Here is a 21,481-nt window from a genome sequence, read left to right as displayed (position 1 = left end):
ACTCAAAACGACAACACTTTTTCCTCCAAATCTTGGATACTTAACATAGTCTCGAACCTCCCCTTTTATAGACAAAGGGGAAGGCTGTTACATCACCCATAAAGACAACCGTTTTCTTTCCTCCTCGATTCTCTCCTCGATTCTCTCCTCGATTCTCTCATCGATCTCCTTCCCTCAATCACCGTTGTTCCTCTCCTCGTGGGACCATAAAGTATCTATCAATCACACCTACCTAGTAATCACCAACACTCAACTAACACTATACTATTTACACTCGTTTATACATAGAGACATATTCCGAGTGCATCGAAGCACATCCCCATTCAGGCGCTTCTGGATCCAATTCTCTTAGTAGCCGGAATTCCTCATGACAACGCTCTTAAGCTTTAATGGAAGCTTTGTTATTTCTGTTTTCTCTCTCTCTCTCTCTCTCTCTCTGAGACTCAAGATACAAGAATGATCAAGCAACACATATTACAACCTTAGGTTAGGGCTTATATACTCAAGGCCTAACTATTGGACATTGTTGTGAAGATTTCCGACTATAGTGTGAAACCGGGGTGGAATAGGGCAAGTCGGTGGCCTGCAACATGTGCACATGTATAGTAGGAAACAATGTATAGAATAAAGGAGGAGTATTTGTCCCACATTGTAACGCCCTCCCCTCCTTGGTCTATAAAAGGAGGGAGGGGTCCCTTATTGAGGGGTTGCCCATTTTGAGTTAGGAGGGTATACCATTAGATCTAGGGTTTGGTAGTTTCTCTTCTTCTTACTTTCTTTAGGGTTTCATTTAGTTCTTCTTCTTCGTTGTTGTGTGGGTGGAGAGTTCGTGTCTGTTTAGGGTTTGCTTCCGCTCGGTCTCCTGTGCAAGACCTCGCTCGGCGCAACGAGCCCGAGAGCTCCCCGTTCGGCGGCTTGGTAGTAGACGGCTGTTGTAACCTTACCTATCTCGGTCCTGCTCGAAGTCGGGGTTGTATCTTTTCCCTTGTAATATATATACTCACATTTGTTTGTGCATATTAGTGTAATTGGCGGTGTCGGGAGCTTAGCCCCTTGTCTCCTGTGCATTAGAGTCGGTGTCGCGCGCATGTTTTCTCTTTCTCTTCTCTCTTCTCTCGTGTTCGGTTGCCTCCGGGACGTGTCCGGAGTCGGTTTCTCGGCATCCCTTCTCCCTCGTCCGAGACCCCCGTGGTCCCGCCTTATTTCACATGCACGCGCGTAGTAACATGACATATTTGGTGAACCCAATGTGAAGGGCGGCAAGGGAGAATGGAGTTGGAAGAAGATGACTTCACGCAACTTTTTATCGAAGTGGTGAGGGAGTTTGGACGAGCAACAACAAGAAGGGAGACGACGGAGCAAGCTGTTGAGCGAGTGGTCGAAAGAGTCGGCCGTTTCAACGGGGACAAAGTCCCATTCTACTTGGAAGCCTACAACGCGGAAATGGAGGAGCGAAATGTAGACGAGGCGTTGAAGCTGGGGTTCTTTTGTCGGGTCGTCACCGTTCGCATGCACATGGAAGTGAAGGAGCTCCGAGAAGCTCATAGTTCGTGGGAGGCCTTCGAAGAGGTGCTCTTGCAAGCATATGGAGGACGGCGGAAGAGCAGGGGAAGACACGACTTTGACCAGTGGGTGGCATCGGCGAAGACCCACCGGGGCGCAACGAAGGCGTTCCGAGAGTTCGGCGAAGACCCACCGGAGAGGGAGCAAGTTTTGGTGGGGGTGGACAAAGTCCTGTTGTTCATTAGGTCAATCGACCGAGCGGAATGCGAGGCCATCAGATTGAGCTCGAAGCGAATGGCCTTACGGAGAACTGGTCAAAGGTCGGAAAGGTATGCCAACGACTAGATGACGAGCGGGCCGAGAAGGCTAGGAGGAAGGCTCACGACTGCGCGCCATCACAATAGGAAGAGGTCGAATGGCAAAGAGAGTTGGCAAGGCTCGGCTTCGGGGCCAGGATTGAGGAAGAGGAAAGATCGAGGCCGCAAGCCGACGTCGAGGAGACGGACCTGCCCCACGAGATGTCAGGAGATCGGTATGACGATACCACGAGAGAGGGTGTGGAGCAAGACGCCCTCTCGACTTGCGGAGATAGAACGACCGAGGACGAGGCCGAGATACCAATCGTAGAATCGGAACGTTGGGACTGGCGGTTTTGGGCACGTCAGCCCGAAACTTCGGATATTGGAGAAGCAAGCCCAGGCAAGGCTTGCGCGATCGGTAAGGAGACGACCACTAACCACAAGGAGCCGGTGGCTATGGATAAGGGTGTAAAACGGATGGGCGATTCTACGCGTCTTCCCACACTTGCTCTCGAGATGATGGCAGTCGGGCCTGAGTGCCCACGTGAGTCCCAAGAGGAGGAAGGCGGTAGCGTGAGACCAAGAATTGCCGGCGAGATGATTCGGGGAAGGAATAGACAAGAGCCCTCGGAACCGATTCCGGAGAACTCGGCATTCGGGCCCTTATGCCCACGTGAGACCGAGGAGATGGATGACGGTATCGAGGAGTCCTGGCACGATGCCAACAAAGATGGATGGGAAATGGCCCGCGAGAAGGTCGAAGAAAGAACCAGGAAACAACCCGACTGGGGACTGAACCGCGCGGCACTTCGATTAAGTTGGAGCACGATCCAGTTGTGGATTGTTCGACTAAGGCCAAAATCGGCATGAAAGTGCCGATATGGAAGAGGGTGCGGGACAAGCCGTCCTCTTTTACATGGGGAGAAAGACCGACCGGGCGAAGGTCGGGAATCAGAAGGACGTGATCAAGGGTTCGGAATGCGTCCAATAGGATCGACATCAGAGCCGAAACTCCAGACATTGGAGAATCAAGCCGAGGCGGGCTTGATTGATCATAGAGTGGATGCGATCCACCGGCACCACTAAAAGGGTCGGTGGCCCTGGATGAGTCGTCTGGAATCATTACGAATCGGTGTCCCCACATCTTGTTTGGAGGCTTCGGCAGTCGATCGGCGTGGCAATGTGAGACCGAAAGAGATGGAAGGTAGAGGCGGGGGCACAACAAGGAGAGCGATGACGAGTCCGAGAGAAGTACAAGGGACGAAGCGGAGAACGAAGACCGGTCCTATGGGTCACCTCACACCGGGCTAGAGACTTCGGCGGTCGGCATCGGATCTGACGTAAGACCAAGATATTGACTGTGGCGGCAGGAGAACGGGACCCGACAATCCAAAGAATGACGAACGGACCCAGACGAGAACCGAGTGGAGCGGACTTCCAGATAACTAATCCAGAAGAGAGGAGAGAGCAGGCCTACGAAGAGGTCGGGGACACGGTACATCGGTACCACGGGAGAGGGTGTAGAGCGAGCCACCCTCTTGGCTTGCGGAGAAAGGCGACCCAGGATAAGGGTTCGAGATACGACGAGCCCAAGGAGGATCCTTCACACTGGACCTAGAGACTTCGGCAGTCGGCAGCGTAGCCGCCGTAAGACCAAGAGGGACTGATAGTGGCGGCGAGGGGACGAGGGCAAAGGGCAGTGAAAGACCGTTCCTATGGGATCCTCACACCAATCTGGAGACACCGCCAGTTCAAACCGATGTGGCAACGTGAGACCGAGTGAGAAGGATGGTGCCGACAGGAAACGGGAATCGGTGATGTGGGAGACGACAAAGGGGGAGGTCCCACGAAGGTCCTCACACCGATCCGGCGGTCGGCCCGAGTGTAGGTGTGAGTCCTATAGGAAAGGACGGTAGCGGCAGGTGAATGTGATCGGATGACGGGGGTAGAGCAGCAAGGAGGTATCGGGCCGGCAAGGCGGCCACAAAACCAAAACCGGACCTTCCGACAAGGTCGAAAGGAGGAAAGAAAGGTGTTTCTTTGGGATCCTCACACCAATCCAGAGACACTAGTAGTTCAAGCCGACATGGCAACGTGAGACCGAGTGAGAAGGATGGTGGCGGCAGGAAACGAGAGCCAACGATGCAAGAAGAGCAGGCTGGGGGCCGGCAAGGCCGGAGTTGACGAGGGCCGAACCCTTATCGGTCGGTTACGGTTTCGGAAGGAAGCCGGTGAGGGGTAAGCTCGGAGCGGAACAAGAGGTGTGCAAGTGGCCATCGAGGGCTGAAGCAAGCACGGGTATGGGATGGTGTTTGTTACAGCCGGTGCCGAACAAGGAAGACGGAGGACGCCACATGGCACGACGACCATAGAAGGAACAAGGAGCGCATATTGGGGTCACCCAAGGACCGAAGAACGAACGCGCATTCGGGGAACGATGACGACACATGGGCAACGCCTACGAAAGGCAAGCATGGAATAGAGGGAGTCCGCACGACGAGGTGTTTGGGACGAAGAGATGATCGAGTCAGAGATGGAACACACGCGGTGTCGTGTGGTTTTTCACACACGATATAAAAACTAGTAAAATAATTATTTACGATTAGCTTAATATATGGATATGGAAAGATAGATGTGTTCAAGAGCTTCATAGCGTATTTTACTACGCATAAAACACATAAAACACATAAAACGGATAAACAAGTATCAAGTTATGTGAGTGTAAAGTTTAAAGAAGAGAAAAGAAAAGACAAAATTGTGAGATATCCCACATAGATAGGACAACATTGGAACCCGGAATATATAAGGGAAACCAAAACATATTCATTCTATCAATGTGTGGAGCATAGAATGTTCAAGGTGACTTGGGCTACACTATGTGGTGTGCACGCTTTGGGCGTATGCGTGTGTGCATGGCTGCGTGGACATTTTCAGACATACACGCGCATGGATGTCTTCGGATGTACGCGTGTGTGCAAGTTTCGGGTGTATGTGCGGACGAGCGCGCAGACGCGTGTGTGTGTGCGCGGGCGCGTGGATGCGTACACTACGGCGCGGTCGGGATGCACGCATGTGTGGATGCGTACACTACTACGTGGTCGGGACTTTTGCATGTGGACGCGTCTACGGTTTGGTTGCGACGCACGTATAGATTGCGCACGGGCTAAACTTTATGGATGATTGTGTCATTTGGCCGAATTATACGGACAATCGCATGCAACCAAAAGCCAAGGCCATGCAACTAAAAGTAAAAGGCATGCATCTAAAAATGGAAGCTTGCAACTAAAAATAGAGGCCATCCAACTAAAAGTGGGCATGCAAAGTAATATTGAGGAGGAGGATCAACGAGGAGCTCGATATATGTCCCATTTTTTTCCTCCTAGTTCCCCCCCCCCCCCCCCCCCCCCCCTCTTCCTTCTTCTTCCCTCTAGGTTTTCGAGAAACAATTTATCTCACATATTGATATCAAACTCCTAGCTTTGGGGACTCGTTCTTTCTTGTAAAAAAACAATCATCTCTCTCGTATTCATATCAGACCACTCCTTGCATGGTTGTTGGCTCCTTTCTTTGAAAAATTAATCTCTCATTTCCATACCCAACTAGCTAAGTTTGGGGACTCGATCTTTCTTGTCAAAAAACAATCATCTCTCGTATTCATATCAGACCACTCCTTGCATTGTTGTTGGCTCCTTTCTTTGAAAAACTAATCCCTCATTTCCATACCCAACCCATTGTAACACGATTCTGAAATTATAAAGAATCGATTTTCTTTTGGAATAAACGAATGATTTGTCTCTCCCACTTGTCTTATGCTTAAAAATTGCTTGTGTTGTACGTGTTGCACTAAATCCTTCTAGTCCAGAACCCCGACGGTTCCGTCTCATGATCCGCACATAGTGACGGATTTTCACGACATAATTAAGTGGTGAACCCGACGTGAAAGAGGCGGTAGGGAGGATAGCAAGTGCAACGATGGCTTCCACAAGCGGAACTCAAGAAGAGGAATTAACGAAAGGCATGGTGTCCATAGTGGAATATATGCTGAAGGTGAGAGATCGAGAAGCTTTAATCGCCAAAGCTGTTGATCGTACGGTCGAGATAGTTGGACAATTTGGTGGCAAGAACATCACGGATTTTCTTGCTACCTATCGGAACGAGATGCAACAAAGGGATGTCAATGATCTCAAACAAATTTCTAGCTTCTAACGTCTGGTGGAACCAGGGATCAGCGAGCGCGTCATGGAGATCCAAAATGAGCATGCAACTTGGGCGGAGTTTGAAAAGGCGCTTCTTGCTAAATACATGCTTGAAGACGCATCACGGATGACTCGACATATGCTAATGACATGGATCGAGAAGAAAGGGAAGAATATGTGTGCGTCTAGAGTATATGCCGAATTCGACCAGAAGTATAACCGACTTCCGAGTGTTGATCAACGAGTTCTCGATGGAGATAAAGCCCTACTATTCCTGAAGGCAGTGGATGCGAAAGATCGGTGTGAATTGGGTAACTTTTTGGAGGATGAAACACAACCAAATGGTTTAGTAGCAGACTAGGCGGCGGTGAAGAAGGCTTGTAGCCGTCTTGATAAGCGTCGACAATGGCAAGAGGAAACTGATATGGAGAATCCACAATCGTGGAGGAAGGCGCCTATGATGATCGAGCCTAGCAAGGCGATCAACAATTTCGACAAGAAAGCGATGGAAGAATCCATAATCGAAGAGCTCTCCAAGAAGTTTGAAGCGGTATCGTTGGCCAACTTAGGTCGACGTGGGCCAAAGGGAAAAGAAGCGTATAGATGTGTCTGGTGTGACAGCTTCGAGCACTCGCGAAGGGAGTGCACTGACTTGCAAGATGCGATTCACAAGAATGTCGTCTATTTGGACGGCAACATGATTCACTCGAGCGAGACCCAAAAGCCGCTACGTGTCATGAACAGTACAGAGACAGAGAAGGAATTAGTACTAAACGAAAGATTAGTACTATGTGAGGTGTGGAACTTCTTCAAGAGAAGGAAGAAGTGAGTGAGACAGAGAGAAAAAGAGAGAGAGAGAGAGAGTGATGATAAGAAAGATATTTATTATATGAAGAGAATATACAACGGTGGCTAAAAGGCTTAAGACTGGCGTTGAACCAATTTGGTTCAACATAATGCCTAGTGCCCTCTTTTATAGTGTTTTCAGGAGTAATCCTGAAGCTTCTAGAATGTTCTAGAGAAATCTGGAATATACACTAATTTCCTATAATAAAATAATATCCTACGTATTACAATAGATGGTCTAATGGTCAAGAGCTCGACCTATATAACCTAAGGTCATGGGTTCGAGTCTTGCCATATCATGACACTATCCCTCATGACACTATCCCCCCTTTAAAACGATGAGTGTCACGAGTCGTCTTGGATTGAGGACCCGGTTTGTGTGGATATTGACGATGGAAGTCTTCAAGAAGAGCACGAGCATTGGTTACATTCTCAATCGGTTCCCAAGTACGTTCGCTGGGACTATAGCCTAGCCAATCGACTAGATAGTAGAGCTTGTTGCGAACAATCTTGGAATCAAGGATGGCGGCAACCTCGTACTCCGGCCCATCTTCAAGCTCGATCGGGGGTGGAGGTTGGATAAGACGTTCTGGGATGGTGCTCTCGTGGTAGGGTTCGAAGAGAGAACTATGAAACACCGGATGTATCCGAAGTTGAGGAGGTAGATTGAGACGAAAAGCGACATCATTAATCTTTCCAATAATACGGAAAGGACCTAATCGCCGATAATCCAACTTCTCACATGGGCGAGTAGTCTTGATGTGTCGTCGTAGCAGCCACACTCGATCTCCAATATTAAAACTAGATGGAAGTCGATGACGATCCGCGTAGACCTTGTGTGTTTGTTGAGCTTGCTGGAGATGAGTAGATAAATCTGCTTGTATCTTGCGTAACCGCTCCAAACGATCCTCCGCGCACGGATTTGTGGACACCTCTGGGTTTTCAAGTACACTCCACCGGGGGTGACATCCCGTATAAGCATAAAATGGCGTAACTTTAGTGGATGCGTGGATAGAGTTGTTATAGGCAAATTCGGCGAAGTGGAGAATATCTGCCCAGTCGTCCTGATGATAGCTGAGAAAGCACTGCAGATACTGCTCCAACGTTTGATTTGTTCGTTCAGCTTGGCCGTCAGTTTGTGGGTGGTAGCCGGAAGAGAGGTTACAACTGACCTTGAGCATGTTAAAAAGGTGCTTCCAGAATTTTGACACGAATTGGGGTCCACGGTCGCTGATGATACTATCGAGGAGTCCATGATGCCGACATACTTCACGCATGACAATTTCGGCAGTGTCTTCACTAGAGATCTCCTTAGTACATGGCAAGAAATGAGCCATCTTCGTATATCGATCGACCACCGTTAGAATCGCATTGAACCCCTTTGAGACTGGAAGATCTGTGATGAAGTCTAGAGCAATGGATTGCCACGACTTGCTTGGAATTGGTAATGGTTCTAATAAACCATACGGATGATGCCTTGGCATTTTTGCTCTGCAACATGTATCACAAGTCCGAACAAAATCCTCGACAAATTGTCGCATACAGGGCCACTAGAATGATCGTTGTACTAAATGTAATGTTTTAGTACTACCAAAATGCCCAGCTGTATATGTGTCATGACAGTTTTGTACTACTCGAAGGCGGCAAGAACCATTAGGAACATACAAAAGTTCTTTAAAGAAGAGTAATCCATCATGGTATTTGAATTGCCGATAGTCCGTACCTGGTGGTTGCGACTGTGAACACGATGCTCGAGAGGGATCAATTTGTGCTAGTATAGCTTGGGCGAACGCATCTGTCTTCAAGTCTTCACGTATGGTATCGATAACGCGGGAATCCATAGGCATGTCAAAGATTTGTGTTGCTTGTAGTCGTGCCAGTCCCAAGATGACTTGTTTTTGGTTATCGAAAGCTGGCTCGCCGGGACGGGGTGCTAGATACGAACGCCGTGATAATGCATCTGCCTTCCCTTGGTGCCTCCCTGGACGATACGTAATTTTGAAGTCGAAACGCGTGAGGAAGTGGGCCCACCGAGCTTGACGTCGATTCAACACACGAGCATCCTGAAAGTAGGCAAGATTCTTGTGGTCACTAAATACGGTGACTGGATGAGAGGATCCCTCCAGAAAATGCCTCCATTGCATAAAAGAATCCACTATTGCCAATAGCTCCTTATCATGAATTTCGTAGTTGATTTCGGCGGCATCAAACTTGCGTGAGTGAAAAGCCACAGGATGTAGCTTTTCATCATTCCCCTGTTGTGACAAAATGCTCCCTAATGCAAAATCCGATGCGTCAGCTTCGATAATGAATGGTTTCTCCGAATCGACATGAGCTAGAATTGGAGCCGATGTAAATGCTTTTTTAAGACTCTCGAAAGCCATGTCCGTTTCTTCAGACCAGATGAACGGTTGTCCCTTCCTGGTAAGTTGTGTGAGAGGTAGAACGATCTTTGAGTAATCTTGTATGAACTTCCGGTAAAAATTGGCAAAGCCCAAGAAGCATTGCACATCCCGTACCGAACGCGGAGTCTGCCATTCTACCACCGTTTTGACCTTAGCTGGGTCCATGGAGATGCCTTCTGATGAAATGATGTAGCCGAGAAATTCCACTTGGTTGCACCCGAAACTACATTTTTCTAGCTTTGCATACAGACCATGTTCTCGAAGTCGTTTTAGTACTAATAGTACATGAGAATCATGTTCTTCTTGGGTCTTTGAATAAACCAGTAGATCATCCAAATAGATGATCAAACAATCATCCAATAGATCTCGGAATATATCATTAGCCATGTGCTGGAAGATTGCCGGCGCATTAGTGAGGCCGAACGGCATGACAGTATACTCGAAGTGCCCATATCTGGTGCGAAACGCGGTCTTCCATTCGTCTCCTGGTCGGATCCGTACGAGGTTATATGCTCCCCATAAGTCGATCTTCGTGAAGAACCTGGCACCATTGATCCGTTCTAAAAGACTTGAGATAAGGGGAAGAGCATACCTATTCCTGATTGTAACCTTATTCAAGCCACGATAATCTACAACGAGACGAAGCGATCCATCTTTTTTCTTGACGAAGAAAATGGGCGCACCGGTTGGAGATTTCGAATGCCGAATGAAACCATTTTCCAAATTCTCCTCTATATAGGCCCGAAGGACTTCCAGCTCGGTTGGTGACAAATTGTAGATCGGTCCCCATGGTGGCTCTTTTCCCGGTTGTAAATCGATGGGGCAATCGTACGGTCGATGATGAGGAAGTGTGTTGGCTTGTACTTTATCGAACACATCGGTGTAATGACGATACTTCTCGGGAAGTTGAATGGTGGATTCTTCTTTAGTGGTGTTGGAGGGGTTTACTGATATTGCAAAGAGGAACATTTCCTCCTTGTGCCCTTCTTTACGCAATTGACGTAGCGAAATGGTTGCCATCTTCTGAGTTGACCCTTGGGTTTGTCGACACCGGATTTCTCTTGTTCTCCAATCTATGTCAGGGTTATGTAACTCGAACCACGGTAGTCCTAAAACTATAGGATGTTCTGGGATACTAATAATATTAAATGATACTACACATGCTAAGTTATCTAGGACAATATTAATGGGCTCTGACTCTTCTAGGATATTTCCAGAAGCAATGGGACGTCCATCAATGACTACTACAGAGGCTGGACACTGGAGTTTTCTTAGGGATATCTTATGAGCTTGAGCAAATTTCTTATCCATAAAGCAAGAGTTAGCTCCGGAATCTAGGAGTGCTAGGACATTTACTGGAGGGGTACTTTTTGTCAGGAATAGTACTAAAACAGAGATGGAATTAGTACTAAGAACAACAGTACTATTAGTACTAAGAGGACGGGACTGCGTAAGACTCCCGAGAGAGGAAGTGAGAAGAGGAGAGAGAGAGAGATAGCGAGAATGAGAGAGATGATGACAGCGGCTATATATTATGTGAAAAGATAAGTACAAGCGGCTAAGAGGCTTAAGACTGGCGTTGAACCAATTTGGTTCAAAACAATGCCTTGTGCCTCCTTTTATAGTGTTTTTAGGAATAATCTTGAAGCTTCTAGAATGTTCCAGAGAGATCTGGAATATACATCAATTTTCTATGATAAAGTATAAATGAAAATAATATCCTACAAAATACAATTCCTAATCTAATGGTAAGAGCTCGACCCATGTAGCATAAAGTCATGGGTTCGAGTCTTGCCATGACACTATCTCCCCCTTAAAGACGACGAGTGGAACGAGTCGGCGCTAACTGCGGACCGGGTTTGTCCGGATACTTTCGGTGGAAATCAGCAAGAAGATCTTGTGCATTGGCAACATTCTCGACGGGTTCCCAAGTACGTTCGCTCGGACTATAACCGAGCCAATCGACCAAGTAATAAAGTTTGTTGCGAACAAGTTTGGAATCGAGGATGGCAGCAACTTCATACTCCGGGCCGGCGTCCAACTCCAGCGGGGGCGGCGGTGGTGTCACACGATCGGGAATGGTGTTTGCTTTATAAGGTTCAAGAAGAGAACAATGGAAAACCGGATGTATCTGAAGCTGCGGAGGGAGATCCAGGCGGAAGGTGACATCATTAATCTTCCCCGTAATACGGAAAGGACCGAGTCGTCGATAATCCAACTTGTCGCACGGTCGAGTAGTCTTGATGTGACGACGTAAGAGCCATACTTGATCTCCGATGGCAAAAGAGGAGGGAATCCGATGACGATCCGCATAAGTCTTCTGTGTGTGTTGAGCATGACGAAGGTGAGTAGAGAGATCCATCTGGATCTTGCGTAGCCTCTCCAAATGGTCCTCGGCACGAGGGTTGGTAGGTAGCTCCGGAGTGTCGATCACCGACCAGCGAGGATGGAAACCGGTATAAGCGAGAAATGGGGAGACCCGAGTCGAGGAGTGAATAACATTATTATACGCAAACTCCGCAAAGTGGAGAATCTCGGCCCAATCGTCCTGTTGATAACTCAGGAAACACCGGAGATATTGCTCCAACGTTTGGTTTGTTCGTTCCGCCTGTCCATCAGTTTGAGGATGGTAGCCGGAGGAGAGGTTGTAGGAGACCTTGAGCATCCTGAAGAGATGCTGCCAAAATTTGGAGACAAATTGCGGGCCTCGGTCACTGATAATACTTTCTGGTAGGCCATGATGCCGAAATACCTCACGCATAACAAGAGCGGCGGTTTCCTCGCTAGTGATGGCTTTAGTACATGGCACAAAATGTGCCATCTTCGTATATCGATCGACGATGGTTAGGATAGCATCGAACCCCTTCGAGACCGGCAGATCTGTAATAAAATCAAGACAAATAGACTGCCATGGCTTACTTGGAATTGGTAAAGGTTCCAACAAGCCATATGGATGGTGTCGTGGCATCTTTGCTCGGCAGCAAGCATCACAGGTCCGAACGTAGTCGTCGACAAAACGGCGCATGTGGGGCCACCAAAAAGATCGGTGCACTAACTCCAACGTCTTGGTACTACCGAAATGTCCCGCCGTATGGGTGTCGTGACAATGTTGGACGATTTGAAGGCGACAGGAGCAATCGGGGACATATACGCGCTTTTTAAAGAATAACAAACCATCATGATATTCGAATTGTCGGTAGTCAATACCTGGTTGTTGAGACTGAGAACAGGATGCCCGAGAAGTATCAATGTGCGCCAGGATGTCTTGAGCAAAACTATCCGTCTTCAAGGTTGCACGTATGTCATCGGTAATCCGTGAATCCATCGGGGTGTGAAAAATCCGCGTCGTGTGCAATCGTGTTGGTCCCAAGATTACTTGCTTTTGATTATCAAATGTTGCGTCACCAGGACGAGGTGCAAGATATGAACGCCGTGATAGTGCATCTGCTTTTCCTTGTTGCTTCCCCGGTCGATATGTGATTTCGAAGTTGAAACGCGTGAGGAATTGCGCCCACCGAGCTTGCCGTCGATTTAGTACGCGAGTGTTCTGAAAATAAGCAAGATTTTTATGATCGCTAAAGACAATGACCTGATGTGGAGAGCCCTCTAAGAAATGCCGCCATTGTACAAATGAATCCACGATGGCTAATAACTCCTTGTCATGTATTTCGTAGTTGATTTCTGCGACATTGAATTTGCGCGAATGGAAAGCCACCGGATGCAACTCTTCTTTATCGCCTTGTTGAGAAAGGATGCTACCGAGGGCGAAATCTGATGCGTCGGCCTCCATGATGAATGGTTTGCTTGTATCCACATGAGCTAGAATCGGTGCTGATGTAAAGGCTTTCTTAAGATGCCGAAAAGCCATATCTGCTTCGATGGACCAAAGAAATGCTTGGCCCTTCTTCGTAAGTTGTGTGAGAGGTAAAATAATCTTCGAGTAATCCTGTATAAACTTACGGTAGAAGTTAGCAAAGCCTAGAAAACATTGTACATCTCGTACCGACCGTGGAATTTGCCACTCTAGTACAGTTTGGATTTTAGCTGGATCCATGGCGATGCCCTTTGAGGAGATGACGTAGCCTAGAAATTCCACTTGCTTGCAGTCAAAGCTACATTTCTCTAGCTTGGCATAAAGACCATTCTCGCGGAGTCGCTTTAGTACTAATAGTACATGAGAATCGTGCTCTTCCTGGGTCTTCGAATAAATCAACAGATCATCCAGATAAATGATCAAACAGATATCCAAGAGGTCTCTGAATATATCATTTGCCATGTGTTGGAAGACTGCGGGTGCATTGGTTAGGCCAAACGGCATAACAGTATACTCGAAATGCCCATACCGCGTGCGAAAAGCGGTCTTCCACTCATCTCCCGGTCGGATCCGCACAAGATTATACGCTCCTCGTAGGTCGATTTTAGTAAAAAACTTGGCACCATTAACTCGCTCTAAAAGACTTGATATAAGAGGAAGTGCATACCTATTCCGGATGGTGACTTTATTCAATCCGCGGTAATCAATGACAAGACGAAGTGAGCCATCTTTCTTCTTGACAAAGAAGATGGGTGCACCGGCCGGAGATTTCGAATGACGGATGAACCCCCTTGCCAAGTTCTCCTCTATGTAGGCTCGAAGGACTTCTAACTCGGTGGGTGACAAGTTGTAAATTGGTCCCCATGGTGGCTCGGTTCCTGGTTGTAAATCGATGGGACAGTCATAGGGACGGTGATGAGGAAGGGTACCGGCTTTTACCTTGTCAAATACATCGGCATAAGGATGATATTTTGCCGGAAGTTGTATTGAGGAGTCCTTCTTAATAGTGCTAGAAGGATGTACTGATATGGCAAATAGGAACATTGCCTCCTTGGGTCCTTCTTCGCGTAGTTGATGGAGTGAAATGGTCGAAACTCGGTGAGTTGATTCTTGGGGTGGTCGATATCGGACTTCTCTTGTTCTCCAATCTATGGCTGGATTATGTAATTCAAGCCAAGGTAATCCTAGGACAATGGGATGCTCTGGACTACTAATTATATTAAATGATAATATACACACAAAACTACCTAGGACAACTTGAATGGGTTCTGATTCTTCTACAATATTCCCGGAAGCAATGGGACGACCATCAATGACCACTACAGATGCGGGACGAGGAAGTTTTCTTAAGGATATCTGAGAAGCTTGGGCAAAATTTCGATCCATGAAACAGGAATTAGCTCCGGAATCTAAAAGTGCTAGGACGGGTACTGGGGGAGTACTTTTAGTACTAACAATGACTTGGGCTAGGAACACATTGCTAACTTGCTTGGAAGGAATGGAACCACTAATGGGCTGTACAGATCTAGGGCTGCTATCCAACCAAATGGCTCCTATTTTGGCTGGACTCAATCGTTTAACTCTTCATCTAATTGACTAAGGATTTCAAATTTATTTGAGATACTTGGGCTATTAGTACTATGAATACTATCTGACACTCTATTAGTACTATTAATACTATCAGACACTCCAAAGGGAAGAATTGACTCGGGTTTAGTACAGGCGACGATTTGATTTACCTGTCTTCTTGGCCTATGGGGACAATTGATGGCGATATGTCCTGGTCCACCGCAATAAAGACATAATCGATTGGCACGTCGTTGTTGCTTTTCTTCTTCTGATAATGGGCCGCGTCGACGCATGGTATCGATCTCCATCGGTGTCGAAGTATTTGCTTGAGGTGTGTCTCGTGCAAACGGTTTAGCCACGACTGCGGCGTAAGTGGGCTCTGGCCTAGAGCGTGGTATCTGTAATTGACGTTCTGAACGCCGTTCAAAAAGGCGGTTGTCACATCGAACTGCTCGACTGATTGCCTTCGTAAGAGACTTTGGTTCTTCGGGGAAAGTTAGAAGTAGATCTTTGACATCGTTTCGCAAGCCATAGCGAAACTGCTCCATTAGTGCTTGATCATCCCAGGGTATATCTGAAGCAAGTAGGCGGAAATCCGCCGCGTAGGCAGAGGCTGGACGATCGCCTTGACACAATCGCCGGATCTTGTTGATCGCCGTCCTGATGCTGTCGGTGTCTCCAAAGCAGGCTTTAAACTCACCAATAAAATCTTCAAAGTTATTAAGTAAGGGTGATTGTTTTTCTAGAAGCGGAGCAAACCATGCCAAGGCTGAGCCGCTAAGTAGCGTGCCTATTAGGCCGACTCGAGATGCATCAGTGGGATATCGGGAATGATGCATCTGGATGACTAAGCGTACCTGATTAAGGAATCCCCGGAATTGCGAACGCGTTCCATCAAATTTCACAGGAAGTCCAATCTTGGGCTCTTTATGAAATCCTTGGGGACTGGATCCTTGTTGTTGCAACGCTGCTTCGAGTTGTTGTACCCGTAACGCTAACTCCCCATGTTGTTGTTGCGTTTGTTGTTTTTCTAGAGCGATTTGTTGCAGATCCCCTATCAGCCGTTGGTTTTCTTGTTCCAGGGCAACAAACTTTTCTTTTAGGCATTGTAGCTCGGAGAAAACGGATTGGTATTCTTGGGCGCTAACAGTAGCCATAGTATAGGGAAAAGGGTAGGAGGATGAGGGAGAGTGACAAGTAGGCTAGAGAACAAATTGGTTCAAACTGTCAGGAATAGTACTAAAACAGAGATGGAATTAGTACTAAGAACAACAGTACTAAGAGGACGGGACTACGTAAGATTCCCGAGAGAGGAAGTGAGAAGAGGAGAGAGAGAGAGATAGCGAGAATGAGAGAGATGATGACAGCGGCTATATATTATGTGAAAAGATAAGTACAAGTGGCTAAGAGGCTTAAGACTGGCGTTGAACCAATTTGGTTCAAAACAATGCCTTGTGCCTCCTTTTATAGTGTTTTTAGGAATAATCTTGAAGCTTCTAGAATGTTCCAGAGAGATCTGGAATATACATCAATTTTCTATGATAAAGTATAAATGAAAATAATATCCTACAAAATACAATTCCTAATCTAATGGTAAGAGCTCGACCCATGTAGCATAAAGTCATGGGTTCGAGTCTTGCCATGACACTTTTAGTACTAACTATTACTTGGGCTACGAACACATCACTAACTTGCTTAGAGGGAATGGAACCACTAATGGGCTGCACAGATCTAGGGCTGTCCAACCAAACGGCTCCTATTTTGGCTGGACTTAGTCGTTTAACTCTTCTTCTAACTGACTAAGGACATCAAATCTGTTTGCTAGATCTGGGATATTAGTACTATTAGGACTATCAGATATCCCTACTGAAATAGGCTCGGATTTAGTACAATTAGAACTAGTGACTATTTGGTTTACCTGTCTTCTTGGCCTATGGGGGCAATTTATTGCGATATGTCCTGGTCCACCGCAGTAAAGACATAGTCGATTTGTACGACGTCGCTGCTTTTCTTCTTCGGATAATGGCCCTCGACGACGTGTAGTGTCAATCTCCATCGGAGTCGGAGTATTCACTGGAGGCGCATTATATGACTCCCTCGGAAAAGGTCTTGCTACCACTGAGGCGTAGGTGGGCTCTGATCTTGCCCTCGGCATCTGTAGCTGTCGTTCCGAACGTCGCTCAAAGAGGCGGTTGTCACATCTCACCGCGCGACTGATTGCTTCTGTTAAGGACTTTGGCTCTTCGGGGAAGGTCAAGAGTAAATCCTTGACGTCGTTGCGTAAACCATAACGGAATTGCTCCATCAACGCTTGATCATCCCAAGGGATATCGGCGGCGAGTAGGCGAAAATCTGCAGCGTATGCGGAGGCTGGACCGTCACCTTGGCGTAATCGCCGGATTTTGTTGATTGCGGTCCTGATGCTGTCAGTATCTCCGAAACATGCTTTAAACTCACCTAGGAACTCTTCAAAATTGTTGAGTAACGGAGATTCCTTTTCTAATAGTGGAGCGAACCATGACAACGCTGAGCCACTTAACAAAGTGCCTACTAAACCCACTCGTGATGCATCGGTGGGATATCGGGAAGGATGCATTTGAATAACTAATCGTACCTGGTTAAGGAACCCTCTAAACTGCGATCGCGTTCCATCGAACTTCGTGGGAAGGCCAATCTTAGGTTCTTTATGAATCCCTTGTGTTCCGGGCCCGTGTTGTTGCATCGCTACGATGGTGGCTTCGAGTTGTTGCACGCGTAACGCAAGTTCCCCATGCTGTTGTTGCGTTTGCTGCTTTTCTAAGGAGATTTGCTGAAGATCCCCCAGCAACCATTGGTTTTCTTGTTCCAAAGCATGGAACTTCTCCTTCAAGCCTTGAAATTCCGAGAAAACAGATTGATATTCTTCAGCGCTAACAGTGGCCATGGGATGAAAGAAAAGAGGAATAAAAGATTAGTAGGAAATGAGAGAGATAGAAGGTAGGGAAATTTGTTCAAACTGTCATGAACAGTACTGAGACAGAGAAGGAATTAGTACTAAACGAAAGATTAGTACTATGAGAGGTGTGGAACTTCTTCGAGAGAAGGAAGAAGTGAGCGAGACAGAGAGAAAAAGAGAGAGAAGAGAGAGAGAGAGAGAGAGAGAGAGTGATGATAAGAAAGATATTTATTATATGAAGAGAATATACAACGGTGGCTAAAAGGCTTAAGACTGGCGTTGAACCAATTTGGTTCAACATAATGCCTAGTGCCCTCTTTTATAGTGTTTTCCGGAGTAATCCTGAAGCTTCTAGAATGTTCTAGAGAAATATGGAATATACACTAATTTCCTATAATAAAATATAAATGAAAATAATATCCTATGTATTACAATAGATGGTCTAATGGTCAAGAGCTCGACCCATATAACCTAAGGTCATGGGTTCGAGTCTTGCCATATCATGACAGTAACGCGACAACGTGTTCACACTAGGAAGGAAAAAGTAATCGGAGTCGGCCTTTTATGCCAGCAAACTCCCCCGTAAAAGTACTACTCTTTCATACATGTGCAAGTGATTGGGGTTATCTCTCTTGTAAACTTAGATTACAAAGTTGATCTAAATTTATAGTAGAAGTCAGTTAGTGTATAACTGACTCGACAGAGGTAGAATAAATATCTAGCCTAGTTGTTCGGATCGGTTTGTCCGAAACAGTTGGATCATATTACCTTCTGCTCCATGCTCAGCTCCCTTTGGCTCGATCACTTGTTGTAGTCCCATCTTCGTCCTTAGTGCTCCGAAGTGTTGATAGGGGAGTGGCTTCGTCAGGCAATCAACTATGTTCACCTTGGTATTGATCTTCCGAACTTCGAGCTTCTACTCGTTTACTAGCTCCCAGATATGATGAAACCACACCTCAATGTGTTTTGTCTTCGCATGATAGACTAGATTTTGAATGAGGTGTATTACGCTCTGTGAGTTGCAATAGATGGTCAGTGCTGATCGATCGATTCGGCTCATGGTCGAGAAGTCAAAAGTTAGTTGGTGTAACCAGATCACTTCCTTCGTTGTGTCTGATGCTGCTATGTACTCGACTTCTGTGGTAGATAGAGTCGAGCACTCTTGAAGCTTCAACCTCGGACATGATATGGCACCGACACCATAGGTGAAGATGTAGCATGATGTCGACTTTCGATTGTCGGTATTTCCGGCATAGTCTGAGTCGGTGTAGCCTTTGACTTTGGTTGATTTTGACGATTTGAAAGTCAGTTGTGCATCTTCGATCTCTCTCAGGTACATGAAGATGTGCTTGATGGCCTCCCAATGCTTCTGTCCTGGGTTTGACATGTAGTGGTTGACGACTCCTACGGCATAGGCAAGCTCTTTTTCCTTATCTATCGAAGGAGAGTCTCTGTCTGATAGTCAGATTTATGTTGGAAGCGGTGTTGGTATTGGCTTTGCATTCTTGATGTTGAAGTGTTCAACACTTTGTGGGTGACGTCGGATTGGGAGAGTCGGAGAGTCTTTCGTCCGATTTCGCTTGATCCTCATGCCTAGTGTGTGTCGGGCTTGTCTTAGTTCCTTCATCGCGAACTTGTCGTGAAGGCTTCGCTTTAGGTTTCCGATCTCTGCTGGATTGCTCCCTACAATGAGCATGTCATCAACATATAGGATCAGATAGATCCTGGACTTGTTGGCCAGTTACCGAACATACATACATGGGTCGGAGTTAGATCGACGGTATCCAAGCTGCATGATGTAGGTGTCGAACATCTGATACTACATCCTTGATGCTTGTTTTAATCCATAAAGGCTTTTCTTCAAATGACATACGAGGTGACTTTCCTTCCCCATCGTCGTGAAGCCTGCCGGTTGAGACATGTAAATGTCTTCTTCCAGATCTCTGTGTAGGAATGCTGTCTTTATATCCATCTGCTTGAGGTCTAGGTCTTCTGTCGCCACGACCCCAAGTAGGAGCCGAAGGGTGGCCATCTTGACTACTGGAGAAAATATCTTATCATAGTTGACCTCATGTTCATGTTTGAATCCCTTCATGATTAACTGAGGCTTTGTACTTGGGCTTCTTTGAGTCGGATACATATTTGTATCTGAAGACCCATTTGCAGGGTAATGACTTTCTCCCGACTGGTAGTTCGACCAGCTCCCATGTATGATTCTGATGAATCGAGTCCATATTAGATTGCATGGCTTGTAGCCATGTGACCGCATTAGGTGCAGCTATAGCTTCTTCGTAAGTACTTGGTTCACTTGCATCCGTGTAGTTGACATAGTCGAGGCCTGGTTGATAAAACTCTATGGGCCTTTTAACTTGTCCGGATCTCCTGGGTGCCGATGTTGTGGGTTCGAACTCTTCAATCGGCTCGACCGACCAATTGGTATTACTTGAACTGTTTGTAGTAGGATTTCAGTGATGTTAGGGCATCCTCCCCTTCTTCGGGATCAGTTGACTTAGAGGTAGAAGTCTTAGCCAACTTGGTTCTGTTTTTCCGTTTGGCCTTATGTGTGTGGGTCGGATCGATTCTGTCGATTCCGGCTCACACCTTGTTGACTTTGCCTTTTTTGACTCTTGTTAGTTTTGCTTTGTCTTCGAGTTCGACTAGTGGACCTCCTACTGATACAGAGTTGGCAGGTGTATTGTCGGCTTGATCGAGTTCGATTGTTTGTCGAATCTCTGATTCAGCCTAGTGGGTCGTTCTTGTTACTGGTTAGGAACACAAGCCACCCTCAGTCCTTCGGGGTAGCTTACAAGGTGATTGTGGTGCAAGGGAATATAGATGCGTAGTGCGTTGTCGCGTAGTTACGCGCGTGCGTGGAGAAAGGCGGGACCACGGGGGTCTTGGACTAGGGAGTGATGGAGCGTAGGAAGTCGTGCTTCATCGTTTCCGGGGCATCCCAGAAGCACACCTGAAGCAACCGAAGGGAGAGAGAGAGAGAGCATGCGCTTAACACTGACTAACGCACACGCACGCACGCACGCACACACACACACACACACACACACACACACACACACACACACACACAGAGGCCAACCCAACTCACGCCCTTATGTACAGGAAATGCAGGAAAGGGGAAGCACCCGACACCAACAAAGACGCGAATATACACAGACAGACGCAAACGTATATGTATGTATATATGAAAGGAAGAATACATTCCCGGCATCGAGCCGGACCAAGGTAGGTTACGACAGTCGATTATTGTCAAGCCGCCGTCGGGGAGCTCTCGGCTCGTTGCGCCGAGCGGGGTCTTGCCCAGGAGGCCGAGCTAAAGCAAACCCTAAGCGAACATGAAGAAGAAGAAGAAGAAGAAGAAGAAGAAGAAGAATAACTAACCCTAAACTAACGGTATACCCTCTAACGCAAAATGGGCAACCCTTTCACAAAGGCCGCTGCCTTCCTTTTATAGAACAAGGAGAGGGATGCGTTACAATGTGGGATAAATCCCGACTTACATGGGATCGTCTGTCTTGACTTGACTACTCTTCGGTGCCATAAAGGCGCCCTCGTTATTCACACTAAATGTACAAGGGTGAGCACACACGCTGCACCCCGCCGATGTAGCCAATGTTTCCCGGTTTCCGCCTCTGGCCGAAATTCTTCACGACATCCGCCCCCACCTAACTGCACGTCCACCGGTACGTGCCAAATCTGGTTGAAGGGTGAGAGATTTCGGCCGGTGAGAAACCGGTCTTCCGTGATCCGCATCTCGGCTCGTTGCTGGTTTGATCCGTCGGCTTCGATTCTTCCTTCGCGCTTACCTCCCCGTAGGCTCGTTCGACCCGTTGATGGATCCTCTGCCGCGATCTCCGTAGTACGCATACCTCGCTGGCCCTTGTTCGGCCGTATGAACG

The sequence above is a fragment of the Azolla caroliniana genome, unplaced genomic scaffold (assembly GCF_043228905.1).
Source record: "Azolla caroliniana isolate FFs.n. ecotype wild unplaced genomic scaffold, voAzoCaro1.0.p SCAF_13, whole genome shotgun sequence".
In the NCBI taxonomy this organism is placed as follows: domain Eukaryota; kingdom Viridiplantae; phylum Streptophyta; class Polypodiopsida; order Salviniales; family Salviniaceae; genus Azolla; species Azolla caroliniana.
Note: the sequence above shows the minus strand (reverse complement) of the source record.